General features: G+C 36.1%; 1 long non-coding RNA gene across 1 annotated transcript; it reads right to left on the bottom strand.

The window, feature by feature from the left end:
* Nucleotides 1–5,128: 5,128 nt before the first annotated feature.
* On the bottom strand, nt 5,129–5,565 carry LOC107483623 (uncharacterized). Its single transcript, XR_001590909.3, has 3 exons — nt 5,432–5,565; nt 5,283–5,338; nt 5,129–5,204 (listed from the first exon to the last, which is right to left on the bottom strand). It is a non-coding gene; the product is annotated as an uncharacterized LOC107483623 (long non-coding RNA).
* Nucleotides 5,566–10,314: the final 4,749 nt, after the last annotated feature.

The raw sequence follows: 10,314 nt of genomic DNA on the forward strand, positions 1-10,314 counted from the left end.
CATCTGAATTTATCAACGTACCGTAGCAAATATCTTAATTAATTTGTACGAAAAATATTTTGAGCTATTGTGAGTCAAATTTGATCCACTTAATTAAATGAAAAATACAAGGTCAACTAATCCAATATTGATGAAGTTTGAATGAGACAGAGAAGAGTAATTTGAGATAATAAGATTCTGTATTTGCATGAATTGCTATTATTGTGTCTATCATGATTAAAGTTACAGCATTTATACTCTTGCACTAATAACGCATTGGGCAGAATTAATTACACATAAATGGATCAAGAATTTACAACAGAAAAGGGAGAGAAATAACCTAACTTAACTTGTGTGCTTCAGTTCCTAAGAAGTAATTAAATTCACCAAAATCCTTGAGAAAAAAATATTATTTAATTGAGTGATAGTAAATAAATTATCAGTTATTATTGTATAGTATATAACTATAGAATAATTTTCAGTTATTAAAATATAAACATTACACAAGAATATATAAAATAAGCTGATTATCATGTTTAACAAATAAAGAATGATCTAATTTGACTTTTAGAAAATCAAATTAAGCCAATGTGGTGGATAAGTTAAGCATTCTTGACCTTGGTGCTTGCTTAAGTCCATATAAAACTTATGTAATCGATAGACTTGAATATTAGCATCTTGTACAAGAGTCTAGCTAGTGATTGTTTCATCAAAACAAATTTTTGCAAGTCCCCATTTAAAAATACATTGTTGAAATTAAATTGGTGAATTTGCCAATAATTTTTCAATGCAATAATAAGCACAATTCGAATTGTTGTGGATTTAATAACAGGGAAAAAAACCTAATCATAATCAATGCTCTTAATTTGATGATTGTCTTTGGCAATCAAGTGGGTTTTATATTTCAATATATCACTATCACTATAAAAACATGATGAATATAGTTAGATTTATCAACGGAATGTATCTAACGGTATAAATGATGTCAAAAAAATTATTGACGAATTATTTTGTCCGATGGTAATTACTAGTAGATTTTGCGTTGGAATTTGCAATAAATACGACAAAATAAGCGGTTCATTATTGTCGAATATTTTCAACGGTAATTTTTGGCGTCATATTATGTTTTGTGGCGCCCATTTACCGTTGGATTTGCCTGCCGATAAATCTATAGGTAAGTAAATTTTTTTTTTACAATTAATGCACAATTAGTAGTCAAATTTAATTTCTTTTTTTTACAAAATTAGTGTACAAATTCTAATACCAGAAATCAACTAATGATTTTAAATATCAAGGGTTTGAATATAATAAAAAGTCAAAGAAGTAAAATACAATGACATACACATAAAACAAATAAAATTCCTAAACTCTACAGATCTCAATAATCGTCGTCGTCATCGTCTTCACCCTATTGAGGCGGCGGATTAGGCGGTGATGTCGGTGCCCCACCAGCAGCGACGCTGCCTCTAGCACACATCTGCTCGTTGTATACCGCTATCTGCTCTCAGCTCGCAAATATTCTAGCCGCTCCAGGTCCTCCTTCAGCTGTAGCCCGAGGAAATCGGTGGCTCCCACGCGTGTAAAAAGCTCATTGTACCTCTCGTCAGGCTGCTGAGCTTGTTGGTGAATCTCCTGTGTGAGCTTCTGCACCTAATCCCTCAAATCGATGACTTCCTCGGGATCGGCAGGGCTGGTGGCAAAGGCAGAGGCAGATGAGGCCGCCAATGTGGAGGTGCGGAAGATGCTGGCAAAGAACGACCCCAACTTGTAGACACGATTCTTGTAGAGCTCAAAGGTGGAGTCACGCCAAACCCTATCAGGATCGACGGTTTAGGCAACAGACCTGGGGTTGTCCCCCTAGGCTGAGATTGCTGGGTCACGGTCTCCAATCTCTGCGTATAGTCCTCCTGTGTAACACACATTGTGATTAGGATGACAGTTAATTGACTTTAAACCGGATACATTTCAAACATAGAATTAATTGAAAACTTACATAATGAGCCACAGACTGCTCATCAGCAAATCTTTCTTTGTTGGTCTTCAATGTATGAGTATATTTGAAGGTCTCTGCCAATGTCGCCTCATGTTCCAATGACTTAGACTACACATATTGAAACTAAGTAATAAAATAAATCAAGTAACAATGAATTCAAGTAATAATTAACAAAGATTAGCAAAGTACATACCAAACTGCTCTTCGTTTTCATGAAAGTTGTCGACTCACCGGTATACTTCGACAACCACAGCGATGCCCTGTTAGCTCTATTCGTCATACGGTGACGTCTGAATCCCTCATTAGTACTAAAATGGTTGTCCAGTGCCCTTTTAATATCTGGACGGATCCAAATTGTGAGGCAGTTGCGCCCCTCACGAACATCCTACATCATATGCTGAAGCTGTCTAGCTATTTAGTAGTCGTAGATCTTCTTGATCATGAGATCATGTTTCCTATCCTATATAAATTTCTCATGTACAAAGTAATTCAACAACATTAAAATATAATTAATTCAAAAACATTGGGTTCTTACTACCCACTTTTGAAACCATCGCTATCTGGTCTCAGCAAGGATCTTCGTATAGCTTGGTCATGGGTTGTCGTACATGGACTTAATCACATTGGATAGCTCCTATGTGTAACACTCTAATTAGCCTAAGCCTTACCTCGCGTCGTAAAGCCAAGGTCAATCAGAGATTACGACAGTTCTAAACTCATACATAATATATATATAGAAGGAATAGCATAATCTAGAAGCCCGATGAAAGATATAGCTCAAAAACAGAATTTCGAAGCACAAACGTACTAATGGAGCTACTAGGTTAAGGCATAAGAAACAGAAAAGATATAACAAAAGATAAGTATATAATATCATAGGGAACTAGTCACGACTCGCAGAGTTTAAGCCGGCTAGCCATATACTGATATACAAAACTATACAGTGAAAACAGCTTATACAAGTTTTGTTCTCTCAAATACATGCCTCTAGGCAAAACAAAATACAAAAGGAGAGATGTATAAACAAAATAAACCAAAAAGAACTCCAAAATGATCCAAGATTCTCCGCTCCTGTCACCAACCAAAGCAACTCACCGAGGTAGGTTGCGACCTGCATCTGAAAAACACAACAACAATATGGTATGAGAACCGGCGGTTCTCAGTATGGTAACAGTTCCCAGTGATATAGGATATAAGACCCCGGGATGCCAAAGGCAATCCTAAACTTCATATCAATCACAAGATTCAACTTAAAGCATTTTAAAACATTTAAGCATAATATACCAACTTGACTTAAATAAACCAGGTTATCTATATTAAGGGATTTCTATTCTAACCAAACACCGCTGTCCCACAGCCTTCACCAATTGATCCTCCATGCGATCCCATCGCCACCGCCTTTCGAACCTCCTCAATCCCAGCAGAAAACACAGATAATGTTCAAAGCAAGTAAAGCACAAGTAGTAGCATATATGGCAAATAATTCAGATAGCAAGTAAGCATGTTATTCAATTAGGCAAACCATTACAAGTAGACAAAGCATACAAGCAGATAGGAAATGCATATGATGAATGCCTGCCCTACTGGCTGTGATATCACATTGTCGGTTCAACTGCCAACCTGACACGTCTCCATGGAGACGTCGCCCTTCGGATTTCTCATATGGGAACCCCCAAGATATAGTGCCCGCATCACTGTCCAGGTACCGGTGCCTGCTCGCCCTATAGATCCAAAGGGATGCAAGCGGGATATTCTTGCCTCAGACCTCACATCTCAACGTAAGCGGGATTAACCACCGTCCTTACGCCGCCGCCGCTACCTCGACAGGCGAGATTAACCACCGTCCCTGCCAGGCGCATAGCATCTCAAAATATCATGTAAAAATATTATTTCAATGGTTTTCAAAAGTATTTTCAGCATACATAGATCCATCACTTCAATCCGAGTCTCCGACTCATCTCAACCACTGTCCCTTTATAACTCAGTTTCCAAATACCAAAAGTCTATCATTCCTCATCTCATATACCAATCATCCTTCACCTAACGTCAAACCATTCTCAGCACGCCAGAAACCTAGGCCTCCCTTTTCTAATTTACCTTAAAATCATGTACTAGAGCCCTTAATTTATATCCCATGTTCTAATACTCAAAACTAGGCCCAAACGTCCTAAAATGCTGTTATAGAAGCTTACAACCTTGTTGAAAAGGCAAAATAGTTGAAAACAAATAAATTTTTGAGAAACAGGACATGTGCACCCGCACATATCAGAAGTAATGAAATTCTGCAACTTTGGAAATTTTCAGATTTTTAACACCAACTTTGAATGATCATAACTTCCTCTACCAAATTCCAATTTTTTTACAAACTTTATATCGATTCGAACAGTTTTCAATAAGCTTTAATGCTAAACTAATTTCAATAGATTTTGAAAACCAAGGCATAAGTTATGATTAGACAAGGTTCACCAAAAGTCAACTTTTACCAAGACTCACAAGAATCTCAAGTTACCAACTTTCATAACCCAATCCAACCAAAACCACATCAATTCTATCACATATCAGAATTTACCATTTTCCATATCCAATTTACCACTCCACCATATATAATCATCAATTCTCACTATCAAATACATAATAATACCCTTACTAACCATCATCATTATTAATTTCAACATCAAACTCCAACATCATACTATCAACATCAATATAACCATTTATCAACAATCCCAACACTCACCTTCAATTACCAAAAATATCAATATTTATCATCCATTATCAACCACATCAACAAACCCTCATCAACAACAATAAATCATACATCCCTCATCAACCTGTATAATCATTAAATTCCAACAACATCATTATTCATCATCAATCATTAAATACCAACAACCTCATCAACAACACTAATCATCAATACTCATTAACACCAATAATTCTCCATAATCATCCTTAATCACAATATTCCAAGGATACCAACAATTAACATCAATTTACACATAATCATTCATACACCAACAACATTCAATCCTATCTTAGGGTCAACTAGTCTAAGTGTCCATGAATATTATATACTACATAGAGGAAACCGAAACCATACCTTGGCCGATTCCCTTTATGCACCCAAACTCAAAATGAGCACCAACAAGCTTCCAACCACAATCCAAGCTTTCAAATTCACTCCAACAAGCACAAATAAGTTCTAAAAGCTCCCAAAGCCACAATAATCAAACTATATACATATAAATCACCACAAATTAACCTAGGGTTCAACATAAGCATAATCTCACAAGGGTTTAAGAGATTTTACCTTTCCCAACAGATTTGATAACACAAATCCAAAGCTAAGCAAGGATTAGAGCAAACCTAAACATCCAAAATCACAAAAATCCATTTAACCCAAAACTCTAATAAAACCCGAAATTTTGAAGAGAGAAACTGGGAAGATTTCGTGATTACCTTGAGGGTTTCTTGGGTGGGTTTTGTAGAGCTCTTCACAAGGAACGCGTAGCCGCAAACGGTGCGGCGATCGGAGCTCCGTAGCTCAAGATATGAGCTTGGGAAGTTTGAAGTGAATAGTAACAATGGTGAAAAGCTCTCACCTCTCTCCTCGCTTCAGCTACTATTGTGTTTAGGTTATGAGGGTGAAAGTGGCTGAAATGGGTTCATTTAAGTGTATTTATATGTTGGGCTTGGGCCCAACTTGGGCCCAGTCCAACCCGTTAGCGTTTTTAGCCCGTTTGGCCTAACTTCGGGCCAAATCTTTAAAATTAAAGCCCGGTTTTCCATTTCTAATGTTTTTCTAAGGTTTTTTGACGGTTTTTACTTTTCTCGTGCGGTACCAGGCAGACTTGAACCGGTTCAACCAGTTCAACTGCCGGTTCGCAATTTTTCACGGTTTTTCGTAGAAAGCACATTTTCTGACTCAAAAAGACTCACTGAGTCCAAAAATCACCTTTAAATCCCCAAATTCTCTCTCTAAATTTTTGGAATCTAATTTGGGTAATTAATCACTTAATTAACCGGTTGATTAGTTGCGGTTCTTACACTGTGTATATGCATTGTTGTTTGGTGCAAACCTATCAATGAAAAACTTAAGATTAGCAAACACGTAAAACTTAACAAATTCAAAATAGATTGTAAAATGAAAGACATTAAGGTAGTACTCATGCCGACATGACATTAGGACAAATCGTCATCCGTATAACGGGCGGTGGTGGAGGGGCATCTGATTGGGACACATTAGAGGATTCCAGCGCTACGGTTTCTATCGTTGGATTTGGAGGGGGAGTAGCAGAAGGAGCCACACAGTTGGGGTTCAGGATCATGATGAACTACTAGTCTGGTTGACCTTCCTATGACATCACAGGGGTCGACGTAGTAGTCGGGATAGAGGGCGATGACTGAGAACTCCCTGGGATACTAGTGGAAACCCTCTCTCAACCACGACCACGAGGCCGACTCGTGATACATCTGCTACCTGTTGTCTAACACTAATCAGCATATACAATACAAATCCTTCAACATCTATATTGTTTCAAAAAAATTTTGACATAACCTCCCCTAAAATTTGACATATATCCACCTTTACGGCTCCCACAAATTCAACCAATCTCAATCCACAATATCAGTTAAAACTCAATTAAATTCACCAAATCTAAAAATATTAATACATATACAAAAGACAACAATAATTCATGGTGAATTTGTGCAAAAGTAAAGTTTTTAAGTGTGATATGTAGTGATTGAAAGTAAGTTCACAAACAAACTAATGTGGCATTATATCATTACATACAATCAAAAACTCAATTATTACAAGAGGTATATTATCGAATACTTGGTATTCAAAAGTATTAAACATATCAAATAGCACAACCAAGCATTCTTTCAACTCTAATTGACAAGAAGTCAACATTAACAATATACTAGCTACAATAATTCACAATATTTCCAACAGAATATCCAAACAAACAATTTTAATTGATTAATTCATTCATAATTCTAAACACTTTTCAACAACTTAAAATATAATAATTTAAATTTAACCTATCTTAACAACCTAAATCTCCTAAAAGTAAAAATTAAATCTAACTCGAGCATAATACTAATTAACAACTAAAACCTATAATAATACTAAGGATAACTAAAACAAAGATTGATATTAATATTAAAATAAAGAAGAACCTAGAATGCAAGAGTAGAGAAGAGAATAGAGAAGGGGGCAGCGGCAGTACCGACGATAGCAGCAACGGGAGAATGTTAGTGGGCCGGCGAAAGTGGGAGAGGGTTAGAGAGAAAGTGGGCAATAAATAGTGAGTAGAGAGGAGGCGGCGATTCAAAATGAAGTGGGAGATGGTTCATACTTCAAATTTTAGGGCTCGTTACCGTCAGATTTATTGGCGGATAAATCTGGCGTGCATTGCAGGTCACAAAAACGCAGCGTTTCACTAATTGGGTTTACCGGAAGAAACATCCGCCGGTAAATCCTATGCTTAATTTTGCACCTATTTTTCCCATTTTCTCTCCAATTATTGCCGGCAAATTTATCGTCAAAAACGAAAATCCACTAGTAATGATTTGACCTTACATATTTGACACATAAACTATCAGTAAATCCGTCAGTAAAGTCAACGTTAATTTGCGATGCTAAATTCGACGGTATTCAGAGTTTTTCTTGTAGTGTCCTAGGGTGGCATTTGATGGCATAAATCCATCGACAGCTAATGACTTTGGAGTTTTTGGGAGCAAGAGTAGTAACAATACTCCATGTTTTTGTTTTAAAGAGAGCAGTAAGTTCTTCAATCATGGCTTGACGCCAATGTAAAGATTTTAAACCCTGATTAATACTAGTAGGAACATTATTAATTAAATATGGTTGTGTGTAGGTCAAGGCAGTGTATAAGTTTGGTTTTGTAATACTCAATTTCAACCAGGTTTGCATAGGTGCTTATTTGAAATAATTTGAGTTTTCGGTGTACTACCAAACTGGATTTCTATTCCTAATATTGGAATGCTATCAGAATAAAGCTGAGTATGTATAAGAGTAGTTTGATTTTTGTGAAAGTGAGGTAGGGGAGTAGGTGTCTGAGGTTATTCTGCATACTGTGAATGACAATGTGATGATGTAGAATTGGTATGATGAAGATTATGAGTAGAGATGGATTGAAGAATGGTGACAATTTTGTTTTGAGTAGAGTTATTGGAAAGGGTATAAGTAGAGGGAGTGCTTAGTGGAAACACTAAAGAAGTGTGAGGAAATTGATTTTATGTTTTAGGTGCTGGATCAGTAACAAATAATTCACTATAAGGGCGTGTCGTTTCTACACGCCTTCGAAGCCTCATCCAGTGTTAAAAGTTAGCGTGTTGGAGTGGGTGTGCCACATACCCAATAAGTTGCTTCCTAGGGACTTAGAAAGAGTGGCGTGCAACAAGCCAATGGGTGGGTGTGCCACACGTCCAAGACCCAAGAATCCACAAGTACTTCATGTATCACCCATGCCCACATTGCATGCAGAAGGATTAAATTACTAAGTTTTGGACCTGAATCACAATGAGAATTGAATATTAATTGCAGAATATTTGATCTAATTTTTTTTAATGAATTTTGAATTTGAATTTTAGGTTTTGTTTTAGGTTTAGTATAAAAGGCTCTTGAAAAACTTGAACATGACCTTTTGGCTATTTTTCAGATATTGTTTTTGGTTTTGAAGCTTAGCATGAGTCATTAATCTCTTTGGTCAAGATTAGGAACTCTATTGATTCTAATGGATTAATGTTATAGCTTTTCTATTTTTGATTAATACATTGATGTTTTTTAAGAAAGAGTTTTCGTTTTTCATCACAAGAATTTGAAGATATTGGGAAATAGTTCTAATCTTAACTGAATTCTAATTATCATATTGGAAAACTTGGTTTTGGAATTAAGCTTGAAAATTCCTTCTCACAATTCTTTTTAAGTTTTGAAATTAGACTTGATAAGTGACATCGAATTTACTATGGTTAACTCTTGTGAATTGTAGGGTTTATAAATTAGTGAACGTACTTCACCTCTTTTCATAATCAATTAATCAAGGAATTAGTGGTTTATTAAGTTAAGAGAAATTGAATTATCAAGGGATTGTGATTTGATTACTAATGATTTGCCATAGATATATCTTGCATGATTAAAGTAGAGAGTGAAAAACATTCTTCCTGAAGTTCAACATCTCTAAAATGTTAACTCTTTTAATCATATTACTCTCTTAATCATTTACTGTTTGCCTTATTTTATTCACTAATTTTGTGTTAACGAATTCTAAAATCCTAAATTTTGATTGCCTGACTAGATTAACCAATTGACCATTGCTTGCTTAGTCCGTTAATCCTCATGAAAATGATAACCCACTCCCGTAGTATTATTTGATATGACTCGGTGCACTTGTCGATAGTAGTTTGCGAAAATCTGCATCAAGTTTTTGGTGTTGTTGCCGTGGATTAATTGAAATTAACAACAAACCAATTAATTTATTACCTAGATTAGACTTTTTTATTTTTGTTTATTTTTTGTTTTTTACCTCACTGGGAATTCCCTTCACTTTGACGTAGAAAATTCCAATTTTCCTTGTTTTCTTAGTGTTTATGCAGAGCAATAAGGATAAAGAGCCTCTTCAATACGATCCTAAAATGGAAAGGACCCTCCGGCGACAGATAAAACAAATCAGAGACTAGAGAATTGAAGAAGACATTGAAGAAGAAATTGAAATTAACATGGCAGAGAACAACAATAATGCCATTGTCCACAATGTCATTAATGCCTAGCTAGCTAGGAGGACTCTTGGATCTTTCACTACTCCCAATCCTGGAAATTGTGGAAGTAGTACTGTAACACCTAATGTAAATACCAACAACTTTGAACTGAAGTCCCAACTCATCACCTTGGTACAACAAAATTGCCAATTTGGTGGGAGTTCTCAAGAAGATCCTAACCAGCACATCTCCAACTTTCTCCAAATCTGTGACACGGTCAAAACTAATGGAGTCCTTGCTGAAATTTAGTGGTTGTTATTCCCATTCTCTGTAACGGAACGGGGCAAGCATTAGCTTTAAACTCAACCAAAGGAGAGCATAGCAACATGGGATGATTTGCTCAGCAAGTTCTTAACCAAATTTTTTTCACCTTAAAGGTTGACAAAGTTGAGAATGAATATCCAGACAACAAGATGAAGAATCTCTTTATGAAGCTTGGGAGAGATACAAAGAAATGCTGAGAAAGTGTCCTTTATATGTTCTCTGACTGGGTGCAACTCCAGATTTTCTATGATGGGATTATCTCTATCTGCTTCAAGAAACTCACTGGATAACTC

This window comes from Arachis duranensis, chromosome 4 (assembly GCF_000817695.3).
Source record: "Arachis duranensis cultivar V14167 chromosome 4, aradu.V14167.gnm2.J7QH, whole genome shotgun sequence".
In the NCBI taxonomy this organism is placed as follows: Eukaryota; Viridiplantae; Streptophyta; class Magnoliopsida; order Fabales; family Fabaceae; genus Arachis; species Arachis duranensis.